We start from the raw sequence: 19,811 nt of genomic DNA, 5'->3' as shown, positions 1-19,811 counted from the left end.
GCGGATTTACCTGCAGCTTATGAAGCTAACACTTAGGTGCCCCTTGTTGGAATGGACCCCCTCCACGGCCCTGGGATGGGCCTTAGTTATGTCATTGCCTGTTGATGTCGTGTAAACCTGGAAAAGTGCAGTATCTTAGCTGAAATCTGTTAAGACTGCCATCTCCTTCCATTCATGCTCCCTTTCCTCTTGGGTGGGGTTTGGGTAACTCTGGACATTTTGTGGATCTAACTAAATAAAGGTGAGTTGCAGATACATTTACTTTGAGTTTAGTAGGATGTACTAACATGGATCACCCCGAGAACTCTAGAAAATCACTAAGAGTTTAGGGCTTTTCCCATTTCCACAAATACTCTGGTGGAGGAATTAAATACTCTGGTGGAGGAGCCAAAACAATTGTTAAGAAGTAGGAGAACAGGAAAGAAGAGGAAAATAAAAAAGCCAGAATGAATAGTTTATCTTTGAATAATCAGTCCTGTTTTAATAACCAGCAGCACTTCAGAATTAGACATGTCAGGAACAAGGACTTGGGAATAAAGTTGGGTTCAAATCTCAGTTGTGCCAACTGTGTAAGTTTGGATAAAATATTTTTACTTGAATCCGTTCCCTCACCTACTAACGGGGATAAGAATAGCTATCTCCCATGTTCCCGTGAACTTTAGATGCTATAACATACATATGCATATCACAGGCACTCCATAAATTACAGCTTTTTTTTTTTTTTTAATGGTGCGATGGAATGTTCTCTTATGGTGCACTGAATTTAAATATCAAAAATTCCAAGCAAGGGAAAAAAATCTCCCTCTGAGACTGTTGAAGTTGGGCGGGGCCTTGAGATGTCTAAACGAGGAAATTGGGGCTTTGGAAAGCAGTGACATGCTCAGGTTGTGCCCTTAGGGAGTGGAAAAACTGGTCTGAGAACCCAGCTGTCCTAAGCTGGAGAGCTGTCAGGACATGTGGGTGCCCTCACAGTGAAAATAAATCAAGGAGTAAGTGCAGTGTGCAGAAGGTCATGCATGAAGCCCTCTCGGTACCGGCAAAGAGCGGCAGTTATCTTTGGTCAGTGTGTAGGCACTGTACACATGTTATCTCGGTAAAAACCTCACTACTGTTCGGTGAGGACGTTGCACAACAGCCTATTTTACAGATGAAAAAAATGAGAACCAGAAAAATAAAGAATTTACTCAGGGTGACACAATAATAGATGACAGGACTTGAATTTGATCCTAGGTCTATGTGGGCCCAAAGACAAACCCTTTGTCCCCATTTCACATTGCCCTGTCTGCTAAGACTTGGGCCACACAGAGGCTCTCTCCACCTTTGGCCAAGTTGCAACTGCAAAGCCACACTCACTGTGATTCTATCTTCTTCCCTCCAGCTGCAACCTTGGTGGTGCCATCAGGGCCACCATTCTTTGGTCACCATAACACTACTAAAAGCGCTGGACAAAGTCATGATTTCCTTTCCGAAGTGCATCAAGTGTGTGTCACAGTTTTCTCAGGCATATTTTTCATAAAGTCAAAGAATTAGTGGGAAAACTCAAGAATTTGTTCGGGTCATTGCCTGAGCAAACATATACTTGAACCCAGTGAAAATTTGCAAAATTCTTTCACTTAAAAAACCCTTTAGTTCAATGGCTCTCAACCTTGGCTCGCATTAGAACAACTTGAGAAACCTTAAGGTGATTCCACGCCTAGGTTCCACCCAAGACTAATAAAATCGGAATCTCCAAGAGTGGGGTGAGCCTGGCATGGTAGTTTAGAAGCTTACAGAGGAGGCTAATGTATAACAGCTGAGGTGGAAGAGTGGCTGGCTTTCCTCAACAATCCTTTCCAACGCTGAATTTCTGAGACTCTCAGAAAAAAATCGCCTCATTCCTAACCGAGGTACCTTCTTGGAAGGTAAGTTTCCCTGGCGAGTGTGGAGGTGTTGATTTATGTATATGTGTGTGTGTGTGTGTGTGTGTGTGTATATATATATATATAAAATATATATAATATTATATAATATATTATATATTATATAATATATAATATATATGTTATATATATATAATATGTGTTACATATAATATATATTATATATAATATAGTTATATATTATATATAATATGTAATATATAATATATTTATATACCGATAACAAAAGATGAATACAAAAGACAGAATGCAACCATCACATTTCTATTTAGGTTCATGTTCATCAGCACAGGAAATACTGTAATGGGAAGAGTATGAGTCAATTTTTGGTTAAAAAATACATGTATTTTTCACATGCGTGGGGACAAATATTAAAAGAACTCACTTTCAGACAAATTATGTTATCAATTGTTACCTTAGATATTTGACTTATGATTTTTTTTCCCAGCTTTATTGAGATATAATTGACATATAACATGACTGATTTTTTTAAATGCTATTTTGGGTTTTCCAAAGTTTCTGTTTTGAGTATTATTATTGTTTAATTATTGTTTAATAAGTCCTGTGAAAACTGTTAATTTAAAATGCAATCTAGAAGTGAGTGTACCTCCGTTCCTTACTTTCATTCATTATTTTTCATGGCAAGCATCACTGGTATTAGTTAGAACAAGTGTTCAGCTGTCTTCAGAAAAGGACATTCTCCTTTTTTGTTGTTGTTAAACTCAGCTGCCTTCAGGACAGATTAGGACATTCTCTCTCTCTTTTAAACTAACCAGGTCCCCTTTGACTATTGTCAATAGCTAAGGTCAGGTGATTTTTTGAGAGAGCATCAGCTAGACTCTCCCAGAGGAGGAGCTGCTGTACGGAAAACCTACAAGATGGCATTGAACTTGACTCTTGGTAAACAGCATGTATTTGTTAATGAATAAATGAAAAATACATTTGTTAATATTCCTAGGATAAGAAAATACAGAGAAACTCGTGTTTGTACCTTTAAGAAGAAAGAAAAGGGATTGTTTTAAATAGCTGCGCTATGCTTTTAACAAAGCGTTCGGCAGAGAAAGTGGCAGTGCAGTGAGAGTGAAGTAGAACATGTAGCTAGAGAGGGAGAGAGCGCGAAGGGTGAGCCGCTGTCTCTACAGATTCCAGGAAGAGGGCTGCTTCATGTCAACGCAAAGCATCCTGCTTGATTTCATGATGGCATTTCAGGAAAGGAACATGTTTTAAATGCTTGGATGCTGGAATTAGAGCCTAAAGTTTTAACTGAGGTATACAAGGAGATGCTATAAGAAATACTATGATGTCAAGTTCAGATGTGGCTGGGAAAGGAAGAAGAGGCAGGGAAAATGACAGTTCCACAGAGTGTGTTCACTGTACCCTCATTGCTAGAATTTAGTTCAAGCATCCCATTCACAGCTGCAGAAGCTGCTTCCTTGTCCTGTACTGACGAGGCTGCCGCTGGCTTTGGGCTGGAGGGAGTGGTGGGCATTGTTTGACAGCTGCTCAGCAGATGCTTGCATTGCAGGAGGCAAGAAGGATCGCCTTCCAATTGACTTGGGCAAAGGAATTTCTATTCTGGGAGAAGCAGAGGTCCCCAGTCCACAGTGGCACTTGCAGGGAGTGGGCTAGGCAGGGAAGGAGGAGGTCACCATCACTTGGGAATAGCCGATTGCCAGGGGGGACTCTCTGTCCATCTGAACTGAGCCATGGCACTTTCACCAAAGTCGATCTGCCCATAGGCTGATTAATGCTGATTTTCTCAGAGACATGCCCTCTCCCTAAACTAGGACTTATTCTATCAAGCATTTCCTTGGCTGACAGTAAGGACCAGGAGCCACTTCACATGATTTCTTGCCATCACAGATGTCCCTCTCAGTACAACCTGGGTATGACTTTCCCAAGGGTCACTTGTCACCACTGTTGACAAACAATATAGGTACAGCCTAGTTCCCTGCTAGCAAAGGACTCAGATAAGTGAGGGAGAGCATAGGTTGTGGTTTCAGCCAGTCTTGGGTTCAAATCTCAGCCAGGGCAGGGACAGGATTTGACAGGGCTGGGATCAGGGTCAGGTGAGTAAGGCTAAGTCCTATAAGTACAAGGTCAGATCCTGTCTTTATTCAGAATTTGGTATTTTGTTCATTATGGATTTTTTCGTCAATTTTGATTTTCTAAAATACTGCATTATCATATTCCTTGCCCTAATTGCTGAGTTTTGGGGCTCCCTTTTCCACTTTGTACCCACCTTCAACTCCTCACTTGCCTCCCTAGTCCTGACTTTGCCCAGCCCAATGACTCACCAGCTCTGGGAGGTTACTCATATCACTTTAAGTCTTGCTTCCATTGTCTGTAAAATGGAGTGATTGCTACAGCCCATATTGTAGGATTTTGTTAAGTGACATAGTGCATGTAAGACTCTTAGCATAGGTCTGGACTATAGGCAGTGCCTTTACCTTTGTTTGGTCATTCTGTGGCCAGGGCTGACATGTGGCAGGCTGCAGGCTTAGGGACGGTGTGTGCCTCTGGAATGAGTCATTTGCTTGATGAGAGAACATGGGTCAGGGCCCCAAAAAGGATGTTCTTGCCAATAAGAACCACCGTCTTAAAGACAGAATATGACCCATCAGCCATTTCTGGACATTGACTGACATTGCTCAGCCCATTCGTACCAGTGGTCCAGACTCCAACTCAGCTGGCCTTATAGTTGTTAAAAAAATACTTTCAAGGTACATTTGATCATTTGAAAAGAACTATGATTGGTACATAAAAACCATTATATTGGTCTCAGGAAATATATAATAGTAAAACTGGATAGATTTTATATTTACCCGTAAAATTGAAATAATCTCTGAAAATTTTGGAAAATGTTTAGCCAAGATTCATTGTGGAATAGTGAAACTTGTGAAATGTTCCATGTCTAAGACTTTAGGCATTGAAAACTTCTGTCCTATTTCTTAGGGCAAAATTCAGTTCTAAACAGAATGACAAAAGGGAAAGTGATTGACGAATTCTTGTTTTCAAATATCTTTTCTACTTGGGAGTCTGGAAATAGCTTCTGACAGGCAAAATAAAGGCCCCCAAAGATGTCTACACCCTAATCCCAGGAATCTGTGAATATGTTACCTTTTATGGAAAAGGAACTTTGCAGATGTGATTAAGGATTTTTAAACTGGGCAGATTATCCTGGATTATTTGGGTGGGCCCAAATTAATCAGGTGAGTCTTTAAAATCAGAGAGCCTTTTCCTGCAGTGGTTAAGGCATATGCAGTGGTGGAAGAAGGGTCAGAGAGGTGTAACTTTGCTGGCATTGAAGATGGAGGAAGAGGCCACAAACCAGGGAATGTGAGCAGCCTCTAGAAAGTGGGAAAACAAGGTAATGGACTTTCTCCTAGTGCCTCAAGAAAGGAATGAAGCTCTGCTGACACCTTAATTTTAACTCAGTGATTCCTGTGTGGAGCTTCTCACTTACCAAACTGCAAACTAATACACAGTTGAAATTATATAACCTTTAACTCGCCACTTTTATTACATATAGATTTACAGTCATGTACCACTTAATGACGGGGATATGTTCTGAGAAATGCGTTGTTAGGTGACTTTGCCGTCGTGCAAACATCACAGAGTGCACGAACACACACCTCGATGGTACAGCCTACTGCACACCTAGGCTGTATGGTACAGCCTCCTGCTCCTACATTACAAGCCTGTACAGCATGTTACTGCACTGAATACTGTAGGCAATTTCAACAAGTGTAAGTATTTGTGTATCTAAACATATCTAAACATAGAAAAGGTACAGTGAAAGTATGGAATAAAAGATAAAAAATGGTACACCTGCACAAGACACCACAAATGGAGCTTTCAGGGCTGGAAGTTGCTCTGGGTGAGTCAGTGAGTGAGTGTGAAGGCCTCAGACATGACTGTACACTATTGTAGCCTTCATAAACACTACACCTAGGCTACACTAACTTCACAAAACAACATTTATAAAATCAACGACATGGGAAAAGGATGCAATCCAGAGACGTGGTAAACATGAGATCTACGAGGCTGCTGCCAGCGTAATACGCCATACAGTTTTATAGCAAACTTTTTAATAAGTAGAAAGAGTCCACTCTAAAACAAAGATAACAGAGTAGTATAGTGAGGATATAAGCCAGTAACATAGTCATGTATTATTCTTATCAACATATTATGTACATAATTGTCCGTGCTATCCTTTTATATGACCGACAGCACAATAGGTTTGTTTCCACCAGCATCACCGCAAAGACGGGAGTAATGCATGGTGCTAAGATGTTACACTATACAACGTCACAGGTGATGGGAATCTTTCAGCTCCATTACGATTTTATGGGACCACCGTCCTAGATGTGGCCCGTCATCGACTGAAACACCATTATGTGATGCATGACAGTATCCGATATTTAGAAGCAAACCCCAGCATAGTAATTTTTTATATTTTAATATTTTCATTGTTGGGTCTTGCATCCTATTTTTCCCCCTCATTTATCTCAGGATGGCGTGGCCTTTAGATTGCTAATGAGCCTTTAGATGTGAAAAAGGAATATGGAATTATTCTCCAGGAAGCTCCTCCTTCCACACCCAACAGGAGAGAAATAGTGCTGCACACCAGGACATGCCCAGCAAGGTTAGAGGCTGTAGGTATGGGCACTGGGCCACGCAGAGAAAGATATAAATCCTTGTAATCATTTTTAGTGAAACGCAAACATTGAGTTAGCACGAGGGCCACGGTTTCTGGGTAGTCGGTTCTAACTTTAGCAATCAGGATTCAGAGGGGAAACTTTCCAGTTTTAATGGCCTCCAGATGTTCTTCTGGTCCCAGTCGAAAATTTTTCATCATTAATGATTAATTGTTTTGTCAGCAGCAGAGTTTTGTTGTAATATCTCCAAATTGGTGGTAGTGGCCGGTAGCCATCAAACAAACCCCAAATGAGAGTTTAATCTTAGAGTCACTTTAAGTGTCCCATCATATGACATTTAATTAAATAATATAACCATCGTAATTTTCTGTTTGTATGACAGTGGCCTACCTGACTATCTGATGACAGTCACTGAACTCATATATATATATACCTGTGATGCCCTATTTTCACAATGACGGCACCCGGGCCAATGTCTAGAAGAAGGAAACAGGATGTCAGATGGCAGTCATCTCGGGTGAGTCAGAGACAAAGGGTTTATTGCAAATCACAATTAACTACCTCATCATAGAATTTACATTAAACACTTCATTCACATCAAATGGGGAACATTTAAACAGCAACGACTCCTGAGACGCACTCTCTGGGAAATTCAGGTAAAAAAGAAAACAACTTTTGTTTTCTAGAACAATAATGCTACAGCCACCTACACTTAATAAAAGGTGACTATACAGGATCTGCTCTGAGATGTGGTTTTAATTACATGACAGTCTAAAAATAAGTAAATTACTTATATTCATGCTTCAATTGCCTCTGTTTGAAGAATGAGAACACGGTTTACCTTTCCAGAAGTCTCTTTTGAGAATTGCCATCTACACACCATCTTGAATTCACAAGGAAAGGAAGGCAAACTGTACTTGGTGGTTGCAGTTAGTTACCAGATGTGGGTTGTGTCACAGCAGGATGGGGAATCAGTTATGCTGGAAAGGAGCTTGAAAAGCCTATCCTTACCTTCCTATTTAGAATGGGCTTGATTTACAACTTGCTAATAAGTCCAGGTTGCCCTGAAGCTTCTATCAAGTGCTTTTATCTATGCTTATATTCATGACTGTGACTAACTAATTTATGAGGCTGATTCACCAGGGCACATAGGTTCATGGGTAATTAGGGACCTGTATTATAGGCTGCCACATCACTTAGCGAATGAAACCTTTGTGGCTACTGGCAAATAATAGAATCTCTTTGTATTTTTAAATAAAATGACAATAAATCGTCTGACTCTGTACCAAGTCTTTAATCACTTCCTGCCTCCCAAACCACCCACCTAGCAGAGTTCTTTAGTTTTACTGTTTACAAACAGGAAACTCCCTTTGCTAGAATGTTAGAACAAAGGAAAGATATGACTACAGAGTAAATGCAAGAGGTCTCTCATGGTGAAGATCTCTTGCCTTCCATCTTCCTTCTCTTTCAGGACTAACAGACGCGGCACCCACAGAAGCTTTGCCTAGAAGGGAGACACCCCAGCAGTAGGCCCAGCCCCACTGGGAGTGACTGGCAGGGACCACAGCTACAATTGATAAGATTTTAAGAATATATGTTTTGATTTTCACAAATTCTCTCATCTGCCAGTAAGTACGTTTGGAAAACTAAATCACAGACTCATTCTCTTAGGACATTTTTCAGCAGGTATTCACTATATGGTCTTAGACTACCCCTGGTCCCCCTTGAAACCCAAAACTCATTTCCTTCTGTGATCCTACAGCTGCAATCTCACAGAGGCCTCTATAATAACCAAGGCAATGAGAATCAGTCCCGGTGCTCTGAGGAATCCAACCCTCTGAATTAAGGCAAAGCATCCCTTTGCTAACTGATGCCCTGGTCTTTCTTCCTTAAAATCAGCATGAAATAGTTTGCCAGTTTCCAATGGTGCGATATGATGTGACATGATGTGACATAAAGGGTAATAGGAAAGAAGTTCTGTTCTAATATTAAGTATCTCTTTGTCCCCCAATCATATTGTTTAAAATAATAGTAATAACAATTATAATAGTAATGAAGAGAGCTAGCATTTATTATACCTGCGTTATGTGTCAGACACTCTGCTAAGCATATTATCTTCATTATATCCTCTAATTTTCAGAACAACCCAAAAGCAAGGCTCATTAGCATATTCATTCCTATTTTACAGATGGGCCTGGAATGACTAAGATATTTGACGTTTGGGTCAAGCAGTGTACACTCTTTTCTCTTGCTATTAAAATGTATTCATCCGTTCTTTCAAAAGAGATTTATTGACCACCTACTATGTCCTAGGCCCTGTGTTAGTCTCTAAATACTTTCAGGAAAGATGTGATGAACTCAACAAACCATTTTGATCTAAGAGAAGAAAAAAGATTGTGTAAGGGAGGTGGGCTTCTGAGAAAATGAAAGAATGCTAAAATCAAAGTTTGCTGGTTTCCTACTTCTGCCCAGAGGGACAGCAACAAAAGCCTCATCCCTCAGGTGGAAGTCTATCATACTCACCTTTTCAGCTGGGTGGGGGCAATGACATCTGAGGAATGTGAAATGTTCTTACTCCAGGCTTTCTGCAGAGAGTGAAGGGGAGCTGGGGCCTGAGAAACGATGGGGGAATTTCCAGGTCTGAGAAAACTCACTAATGAACTTAGAATCTTGGTATCTCCATTTGAAAAGGCCGAGGAGGTCTTTGAGTTCAGCCCTTAAACCACCTTTCTGTTCAGTGCAAGATCCCCTCTTAATAAGTGGTCAGAGCATCTCCACTTGCATACTGTTAGTGTTGGGGAACTCTGTCTCATAAAGCAGCCTATTCTGGGTGCTCAAGGCTGTTTTCCATAATACTGAGTCAGAAATCTGCTGCCACATAACTTCCGCTCATTAGTCCCGGCTCTGTTCCTGATGTTATGACAGATAAATCTAATTCCCATTTCATGGGAATGCCCTGAAGTGCCTAGTGTCCGTGATCTTGTCCCCACTAAGACTTCCTTTCCTTCCTCCTTCATCCTTCTCTCATGTGTTATGATTCCTAAACCCTTCACTCTCTAAGCTGGAGAAAGAGAAACTGGCAATTAATAAGCTGGACCAATTCAAGGCTCCCTGGGAAGGGCTATTCATAAACACACACTCAAGTGACAAGAAACTGTGAAGGAGAAGCTGGGGCATCTCCTTTGGCCATTAGGACGTGGACAGAGAGTCTATAGAGTTGAAGAGATCGCTGAGATCAGAGTATTTGAACTCCTGAATAGTGCTTAAGACACTCAAAATCATCTTTAGAAGGCCAGGCTGCAGGGTCTGGTACAGGACCAGGGAAGCAAACTGAATGGCTCTAAGAGCATACTTGCTCCGGGCAGATTAGGCAGCCATCTCTGGGGGAAATTTTATTTACAGGGAGGAAGGAGATGGGTGGAGTTGATGTTTATGGATTCTTTGACGTTCTACACTCTGTTGGAAATAACAACTACCCAGAATCCTGAGTTCTTCCACCCTCATTAATTCCTTTTTTTAAATCTTTTGTAAAGAAGTGAAATTGAGAAAAGGCTACCAATGGTCCCCTAACAACACCCATGTCCCCTCATAATACTGTGATGCCCAACCTACTCCTGATTACTCCATGAGTAAGGGCTTGGTTTTTTATGGCAGGTTTTAGCGATAAAACCCCCAAAACCTCAGTGTAGGGCATTTAGGCTCTACCAGTACCAGAAAGAGAAACTCATTTTTAGTATAACCTTTACATCATGGTAAATTGTTTTGTTGTTTGCCTCACTGGTATTTTCAGAGGAATTTGTTAAGTACATGAAGATCATTTATAACCCAACTTGCAGGTTCAAAGCCATGTGACTATAATGATGCAAAGGTTACTTACTCATGCTTTGTGCTGTTTAATAGAATAACTCTTCTTCCTTGGTACTTGCCTGTGTTCACTGCTACACTTTGTCACTAGTTTTGATGATCATGCGTTCTTTACAATACTTAGATAGGATGGCGGACAGCTTTAGCTCCATTCTGCAGGTCAGGTAGCAAAATGAGGTTGAGAAACTGAAGCTGAGAAGGCTATAGTGGCTTGCACAAGTTTCTGTGGCTCTGAGTAATAGAACCCAGATAATATATCAGTTTTATGCCCAGTGCTGTTCACTATGCAGAATTCTTCAGAACATGAGCTAACTACAGTGGAGGTATAAGAATTCAATTCACGTGGGCACCTTTGAATTCCAGACCACTGGAAAATATTAATGATGTTAATTCTAGCCACCCATTGAACAATTAAAAAGAAAATAAAACTTAATTATCACCTCCTAAACAAAGCCAGAAAAAGGCAAATCTACACATCTTTGAAAATCTCACCAAGGGTAAGTTTTTAAAAGATAATGGTGTCCTGTGGCATGTGAGCTATTCTGCAGTAGAGTAAGCACTCAATCATACTTGATTTTCTAGATCCATAGAATTTTCTTTTCCCCTTATCTAAGTAATCTTAAGGAGTCTGATCAAAGAAAGGCACACAAAATGCTTTTATTAAAGAAATGTTTGGTTGTCAAGAGATTGATATCACCAAGATTGAAAACAGGCCTATCGTTGAGGTTTGGTGACTGCTAGGCCAAAGCCAGAGATCTGGCCAACCTCAAACTGGTCTCCTAATTAAAGAGTAAAATTTAAGGAGGTGCATATAATTCTTTGGAGGTTTAAGATAAACTCTTGTTGACTGGATGCAATAATCTATTTCTTTGGGGTGTAACTAGGAATATTCTTTTCACTTTTAATGTAAGATATGTGTTAGTCTTGGCTCTAAAGGAGCAATTTATATCCAAGATTTTCAAGGAACTCTCTTGAGATTAATTCATTTTGGAGAAACATAAGGTCTTTGCTTCCATTCCACGGAGACTTAAATGATTCCTGGCGGGGGATGTTCCTTTTCCAAGGAAGGTGTAATACACAGAGGCCAAGTTCTTCCTCAGCTCAGAGTCTGTTGTCCTCCTAATGGACAATCCTCCACTTCATTTTGAAACAGAAGAATATGGGGAGCTACAATTGGTGTTAAGAGCATGAATTTTAAATAGTGATGCAATGTATATCTGATAGAGGTGTCTGAGCTGGGCCCAGTGCCTTTATCTGACCATCCACCACCCACTCATCCATCTACCATCCATCCATCCACCATCCATCCACCATCCATCCACCATCCATCCACCATCCATCCATCCATCCATCCATCCATCCATCCATCCACTATTCATCCATCCATTATTCATTCAACATTGAGTAATGGTAAGTTCACACATTCTGAAGCCAGTGAGGGTTGAATTCCAGTCTCTCATTTAGCAGCTGTTAAATTATTTAAATTCTCTGAGTCCTAGTTTTCTCATCTGTAAAATGGAGAGCATGCCCCTCACAAGATTATTGGGAAGATCACACAAGCTATTATAAACAAAGTGCTTGGAACAATGCCTGGCACATAACTAACAGTATTCAAATCGTTCCTATCGTATGATTATTTTTATTTACTGATGAAACAACTCGAGTACCGAAAAGATGAGTGACCCACCTGTAAGTACAGGATAAATAAATCAGGAGTTAGAGAACCTACTTCTTTGATTATTTGTCTCTCTTTTCCAGAAAGAGGAGGATGAGAGCCAGGGAATGGGAGATAATTTTCTGAGAACTAAATTATTTTGGCTTAAGCAGGAGAAACTGAATTCTAGTAGTGTTTTTGTTTTGTTTCTTATTTTTATTGTTATGGTTATTGTTTTATTTTGTTTTCATTGAAAATCATTTCCAAAGTCTTCAGAAGAAAGTCAAGAAGATTCACGTACTTATTTGTCTATTGGTCTGGTCAACTAGACCACAAATCCTGTTTTATCCTAACACCCCAGGGTCATAACCCAGCACCCTGGATCTTTGGGGTCCCTGAGAAGCAGGAATAGAAGAGAATTTCACCAGGACACAGCCCCGGCACTATCACAGCCTGCTTTCAGAGCAGGGAAAACCCACTGAGGAGATTTCTCAGAACAGGAGCCAGGGGAGGCTGTTCGGTCATTATTCACGTGGCCAGGAGACAAGCATTGGGCACCCACAGAAGAGAACTCTGCCTTTGCATCTCCAGGGGCCCTAGGGCGAGGACACAGAGCTCACCCCTGAATGGAGAGTAGAATAAAAAATAGATTAATAAAGGAGAAGTGCACCCCAAAGAAGTGCCTAAGGGAAGATGAACAAAAGGAGCTGGAAGAGGCTGAGGAACGTTGCCCCGAGTCACCCCAATTCAACTTGATCCCAGAATTTATTGAGCACATAGAATGGACAAAACAGGAAGCTGGGTATATTGTGGGGCCTTGACCTGTCCATTACAGGAGAAAAGACACTTCTGGAGGAGAATTTAGGCCCTACCCGGGCCGCCTTCCTGGTGGAGTTCTGGCTGCTCTACTTCCTGTCGGCTCCTCAGTTCTCAGAAGGCGTTAACCCAAATTAGATCATCTGATTTTTAAAGTTTTGCATTTAACCAGCAACACAGATGAGCTATGATCCAAGACTGAGGCAGGAAGTATCATTCTGAAACAGGGTGTCCAACTGTCCCAGTTTGCCTGAGACTGTCTTTGTTTTATCACTGAAAGCCCTCAGTCCTGGGCAAATAGGACAGTTGGCCATGCTAACCTGAGCCTACTGTTGGTAAATACTTGACAGGAACAATATGGGAAGGACTGTCTGAATAATATGTAGTTTGTTCACCTCTCTGAAAACTAATGAACCTTATTTTGGCTTATTTAGCTTGTTTATTATTTATCGAAATAACAGAAAGATGTGTGTGGGTTGCACAGTACTTGCCTCAGTGGAATTATTTTTACTGACATTCCCTTTGTGAGGATGCTCTGGGTCCGAAGCCAGGGTATTGTAAGAAGTAGCCTTGGGCAGCTCACTGTATTATTTCCTATACAGATATCACCGAGGCTTAATTCACTATATTACACAGTGTCTGCCTCCTGAGGACCCATGGGTGGAATTTCAGTATCGGGGAGACTCCCATCTCCTGGCTGCTGGGAAGGTGCGTCCTCTTTGTGGCTGTCCTGAAGCATGTTGGCATTCCTTGGCACATGGGGTGAATACGTCTCAGTTCATCTCATTTTCTTTTTGCTCCAGTCTTACACTTTATTTTTGTCTAGCATGTATTTTCTGTAAGTTATTTAGGTATATAAATAGAATGAAATTAAGCAATGTTTCTGGCCAGAAGATACCTGAGCCATTTTACTTCATGGAAGTATAATGCATTAGCTTGTTTGCCTGTGGTAAACTCCGTGAGATTCCTTCTTGTGATAGTAAAGAGTAGAAGGCTCTTGCAGTCCTTCTGTGTAGGCAGCAGGAAGTTATTTCAGAGAAGTAACAAGAAGACCACATCAGGTGCCTTCTCTTGAGGGTAAAGTGAGAGACCAATGTCTTCAGGGCCTTGTGGGGTCATGTGAACTAGCTAAAGCTTTAGTCCCTCATCTATCCTTGTCATCCACAGAGGAGAGCTACTCAGAAGAGGGTAAGGTTTGGGTCTCAAGTAGAATAGGTCCCACGCCCCGCCCTCTCTGGACCAAGGCCTATGGAAGGGCAATAAAATGTCTTGGGGAGTCATTCAGTAAAGGGATCCTGGGTCTCATTTCTCCCAGACCCAGCTCTGGGGAGTTGACAAGATCCCCAAACAGGTAGGGCTACTTGGAGTCTCGAGCCATATGAGGTTCTAGGCAGCCTCCCAGGATTCCCACCTGTCCCCAAGCAAGCCGTGAAAGTAGCTGAAAGAGAGCTGGGCCTATGGAGTCAAGAGTGGCAGCCACCTGCATGGACCGAGGCCTGAGGCTACACCCAGATCTCTGAAATTGCCAGTGTGGACTGATGATGACCCCAGGACCAGACTGCACCAGTTCCTTCCCATTCCAAACAGCTTGGCTGTGCAGCATTGGTGGTACGATGGTGAGCAAAGTGCCCTTCCAAGCACCTTGGCAATGCGGAAATCAACCCTCCCCCCACAAAGAAAAGGAAGAACTGACTCTGGGTGATGAACATACAATGGGATTTATAGATGATGTAATACAGAATTGTACACCTGAAATCTATGTAATTTTACTAACAATTGTCACCCCAATAAATTTAATTAAAAAAAAAAAAAAAAAGAAAAAGAAAAGAGATGACCCCGAATTGCCAGAGATGCATTTTCCTCCAAATGGGGGCCGATAGATATTAAATTCAGTTTAGAAAAAAAAAAATGTTACATTTCCTTCACACCTGACCTTGTGGATTGAGGTGAGAGTTCGCCCAGGTATAACAATGATGAGAAAGAACAGTCATGATGGAGACGATGCTAACTACCACTCACGATGTGTCTGCTCCTCTGCTAAATGCTTTAACTTGTGAAATCCTTACAACAGTTAGGTACTGCTAAATCCCCACTTTGGAGGGAATTGAGGCACAGAGAGGTTAAGTAATGTGCTCAAGGGCACACAGCAGGATGTAAGATTTGAACCTGAGTAATCTTAATGACCCTTAGCAACACATTTAATGTTTATAAACCAAATGGTTAGAAATTCTTTCCTAATCTCCAACTAAAGCCTTCTTATGGGAGTTTAAACCATTGTTTCCTGTTTTTTTCTTAACAGAAAGAGCGAGCAGTTACTCATGTGATCCATATCTTTTCTCTATTTCCCCTTTTTCAAGTCAAAATGACCTCAGTTGCCTCAGCCTCTCCTCAGAGTGGCTGTGACCCTGAGGTTGTCACTATTCCACTGTTTCTTATTTGCTCTCTGCTTTAGTTTCTGGTCCTGAATCGGAACAGAGATCAGTGTGTGATGAGTATTCTAGGAAGATTGTATTTCTATGATTCCCAAATTAATGTGTTCTGGTGTTAAATTTAGTAATTTCTTTCCACAAGAACAACTCACTCCTCTGCTCTGCCCTGGCCCAGGTGTGAGCCTGCCATGCTTTTGCAAAGATGTCCTGATGGTATGTTCCCCAAATCCTCTGGGAAATGAGCTATTTAGCCTTATGGGTACCAGTCTATCCCTGGGCCTGTTCTCTATCTATCTAAATTATGGTGGCAGAAAAGATAAAAATGCAAAGGCAAAAAAGTCATTTTTCCTACCCCCAAAATGCTGAAATTCTTTGAGCCTTCCATTCCCTTCTGCATTTTTGCTGATAACAGTGAATAATGGTTTTTGATGCTGCTTTTATTGGCTTAGCATTTGAGGTCATGAGAATGTAAATGTTTCCCCAAGGAATAACACATTTGGGGGATTAGCTAGATTGTTTCTTTTATTTAAAAAATTTTTTGTTACAAAAAGAAGAGAGAATCTGCTGAACAAAACTCAGTCATGATCCCAAACAGAAACTAGAGAGCAGAGACCACCATTCACTTGGGTAGGAGCCCAGGAGATTTGGGTAAGTCAACTCTGGGGGTCCCATTTTAGTTAGCATGAGTTTGCACGTTTCTATTTAAATTCAATGACTGTCACATTTAAACATATTCAAATTTGGGTCAGGTCACAAAATTAGTAAAACTGATTTTGTTCAGCATTTTATTCCATTAACTGACCATTACTGTTCTCTTTTCATGCCAACTTCTCAGTGTGAGGTGTGTTTAAGAAATGGCTATTGCCCTTTCTTTACTACCCATTTTCCCCCAAGTCCCCCATATCCTCACTGCTTTATTGAAAATGTGCTCTTAGAAATCAGCAAAAACTTCCCTTAGGTCAATTGGAAAGGATTTGTGTTCTTTTTTGTGGCTCTCCCTGAGACCTTTCACGCTGTTGACCACCTCTCCCTCTCCTTCAGGCCACCTCAGTCCCTGGCTTCTTTGACAGCTTGTGACCATTTCTTCTCTTGAGAGGGTCCATCCTCTCTGGAACATGCTCCAAGGCTTGGCTCCTGTCTCTAGACTTAATTTTCTCTATATCAATCTTGGCTTAGTCTCCTATCTTCAGCTGTCAACATTATTTATGTAATTCCTAGGTTCACATCTCCCACGTCAGTCCCTCTGAGCTCCCAGCCAGTATCTCCACAACCTCCTGAACAATTTTATTGGTGAATTTGCTTTACCCTGGCACCTGAAGCTCAGCAGACCACCTGCCAACGTCATCTTTTTGCCTCTAAGCTCACTCCTCCTGAATTCCCTCTCAGTGGCACTATCTTTCCACCTCTGAATCACTCTCACTGGAAAGCTCAGGGTCATCTTTGATTGCTTTCCCCCAACTTTAAGCACCAAGGAGAACAGAGACCGTGTCTATCTTTTTCATCAGCATCTCCCTGCAGCCTGGCATAGTGCGTGGCACATAGTAGGAGCTCAGTACATATTTGCTGAATGATTGAATGAATTTTCTCTTTCATTATTTGTATTCCTTCAGTCCTCAACCTAATTACTCTATCAACCAATATACATGCATATATTTGGGGAAGCTGTGTAGGGTACCCATTGATTGTGGGGGCTCTTGTGTTAGACTGTCCAGGTTTTAATCTTGGCACAGCTGCTTCATGGCTGGTTGACCTTAAACATGTTAGTTAACCTCTCTGTGCTTTAGTTGTGTTCTGTAAGGTGAGGGAAATCATAATACCTACCTGGGGTGATGTGAGGATTAAATGATATAATCTGTATACAATGGATATAGTAAGTGTGTAATAAACTTCTTGGCGGACGGTGATGATATTGATGGTGACGGTGATAATGACTATGATGGTCATGATAATGGTGACAATGGTAGTGATGATGATGGCAGAGGTGATGGCATGAGCTGGGCCTGGTGAGGTTTGGAAATGTGTGAGGTGCTATGAGGACACCATGTCAGGATGGGGACAAGAGCAGCAGGTTGCCAAGGTTCAAAGTTCGTTTAGGGCAGAAGGTAAAGAACTCTGGTGAGTGTGAAAAACAGCAGGAGAAAAGGCAGATTGTAACTGGCCTGGTAGAAAAATGGGATCCAACTGCGCCCCTCGAGGCCCTGGGGTTTTCTTGGAGGGATGTTAGAGACTATGCAGGTGGGGATACGGATTGGGTGCGGTGGCAGAAGGACTGGAAACTAAAACGTACTGGGTCCTGCTGACTGGAGTGGCAGAATGTGCTAAGCCTGTGGGCAGATTTGAGCAGAGCTGCTCTGCTTTTGTCTGTTTTACATCTTGGTTTTCTGAGGGATATCACCTTTGAAGAAAGAGTCCTGCTGCTTCAAAAAAAAAAAAAAAAGTGTGGAAATCACTGGTCTCGGCTTTGAAGGCCAACCGAACAGTTTGAACTTTATAGGACAGACAATGGGGAAACTACAGGGATTAGAAGGAAGACTAACAAATCTACAGTAACAGTTTGTCAAAACTCTTATAATTCATTCCTTGGTGTGTATAGTTGACTGGAAAGGGAAACAAACATCTGGATCAGGCAGGAAGGGCCATTTCAACACTGATTCTTCCTCCAAAATACCTGCCTTCTCCGTCCGTTGCCGGGCAGTCTCTCGGCCAGCAGTGCCGTCCCACTGTCTTGCCTGAATCATGGCGGCAGCCCTCTAACCCTCTGCCTTCTGACTCTGACCCCTTCATCCAGGTCAGCTCTCCAAAACACCCATCTTGTTATTCCATTCCATGTCCCAAAGCCTCCAGTGGTTTTCCCTTGGCTGTGGGGAGAAAACCAAACTCCCTTGCTCGGCATTCAACACCCCACAACTTGACAAACTCCACCTTTCTAACCCCATTTGGACAGTCACACCTCTGTCTCCAGCTGGCCAAACCTTCTCACATTTATTTTATCGTATGCCATCCCCTGGTCCTGGGATGTACAAACACACACACACACACACACACACACACACACACACCACCTGTACTTAGTTTACTAAACCTGTAGAATGCAAATTCTACCAGCCTTTTTTGACCATGTTTAGTTATATCAGTGTCTTCTGCATGAATGCCCAAAGGAGCCCTGGCTCTTAAATATCATTCTGGCAGTGATAAGTATTTTTTCAGTTGTTAAGTGTCACCTAACATCATGCTGGGCTCATTGCACACCAAAACGCCAAAATAATTTAATCCAGCTGTACTAAGAACAACCAAATTCCTTTACTCCCAAACAGGAGCCCCATTTTTACATGCCATTCAAGACCAGAGGGCACCCCATGAACTTCCCATGCCATTCCCTCAGCACCTGGTTTCCTATGCCCAGCCCAGCCCAGCCCATGGCACCCTTTTGGGTCATAGGACAGGAACATTCAGGGATTTTATGCAGCTACCTGTGTTTCCAGAAGTGGTTCAAGTCCAGTCAGCATTCCTTCTCAACGGGGACTTTTTATGAAATGTCTTCTTGACAAATGTCAGTGGAATTAGGATTCACCACACTGTTGATTAAAGGGCCAAAAGTCCTGCCTGAAAGGCCTGAGCAACAGGTCTGATTCCTCCTGGGGCAGTTGGCTAAGGAAGGGCCAAATTACTGCTGTGTTAGGCCCCTCTTAGCCTGCCGGCCTGCCCATAGTTCAATCAGAGGCCGTGGGAGAGGATTCCGACCTGATTGGGCAATAAACGCCCTCCTCTTCCCCAAGGCAAGAGTAACAAGAACAATTTCATGACCTGCAGTGGAGACAGAGAAAAAGCATTTCCTGTTCCTCACTTGGCCCAGCGCCCATTCGCCAGCCCCCAAGCAGCACCATGTCATCTATAAAAAGCTATTTTTGCCTTTTTTTGCTTAGTACTGATGTTCTAGTGAGAGACAGACTCTTTAGAAACCTGTGTCACTGGTTTCCTCTTTCAAGACACAGAAACTACGGCATAGATTGATTTGTTTTGTTGTCACCGCTGGATCGTCCACAAGGACCTTTCTCAGCTGTTACAGTTACAAGACACACCAGGTACTAGATGTGCCAGGTTCTGTTCATCAGGGAGCTCCAAATTGAAGTGTAATGATTGTCAATGCCAAAAATAAAAGAAAAGAATAAAATGAAACTAACAAAATAAAATTTAAAAGTTTTCAGCTAACTCAGGCTGAATGCCAGAACAGTTCAGAGAGACAGACAGTTGGAGGAGATGGGGCAGGGGGTGGGGGGACACATCACTGTGACTGGCTCATCAGCAAAGGGCCCAGGAGCAAGGCTAGGAAGAACTTGACCTTGACCTGAAGGAATGAGCAGCCTGAGATCAGCTGAAGGAGGAGAAAAAGCTGGATTCTACCTCAGACACTGTGTCCAAGATTTGAGAGGTGACTCAACCTACGTTTAAACTGGATGTGTTTCTCCTC

At 42.0% G+C, this 19,811-nt stretch overlaps 1 long non-coding RNA gene across 2 annotated transcripts in view; it reads left to right on the top strand.

Annotated features, from left to right (window-relative positions):
- Positions 1 to 1,749: 1,749 nt before the first annotated feature.
- LOC109447284 (uncharacterized) overlaps positions 1,750 to 19,811 on the top strand; it is a 54,029-nt gene continuing 35,967 nt past the window's right edge. The window contains exons 1-3 of one of the 2 annotated variants that reach the window (XR_016018340.1): positions 1,750 to 1,901; positions 6,963 to 7,097; positions 8,052 to 8,208. This is a non-coding gene — a long non-coding RNA (uncharacterized LOC109447284). Of the gene's footprint in view, positions 1,902 to 6,962; positions 7,098 to 8,051; positions 17,248 to 19,811 lie in introns of those variants that run through there. The other variant, XR_002137342.3, reaches the window with a different exon arrangement.

Source organism: Rhinolophus sinicus, chromosome 1, assembly GCF_057876585.1.
Source record: "Rhinolophus sinicus isolate RSI-liver-muscle chromosome 1, RSI-T2T, whole genome shotgun sequence".
Lineage (NCBI taxonomy): Eukaryota > Metazoa > Chordata > Mammalia > Chiroptera > Rhinolophidae > Rhinolophus > Rhinolophus sinicus.
This window is presented reverse-complemented; position numbering and strand designations above follow the sequence as displayed.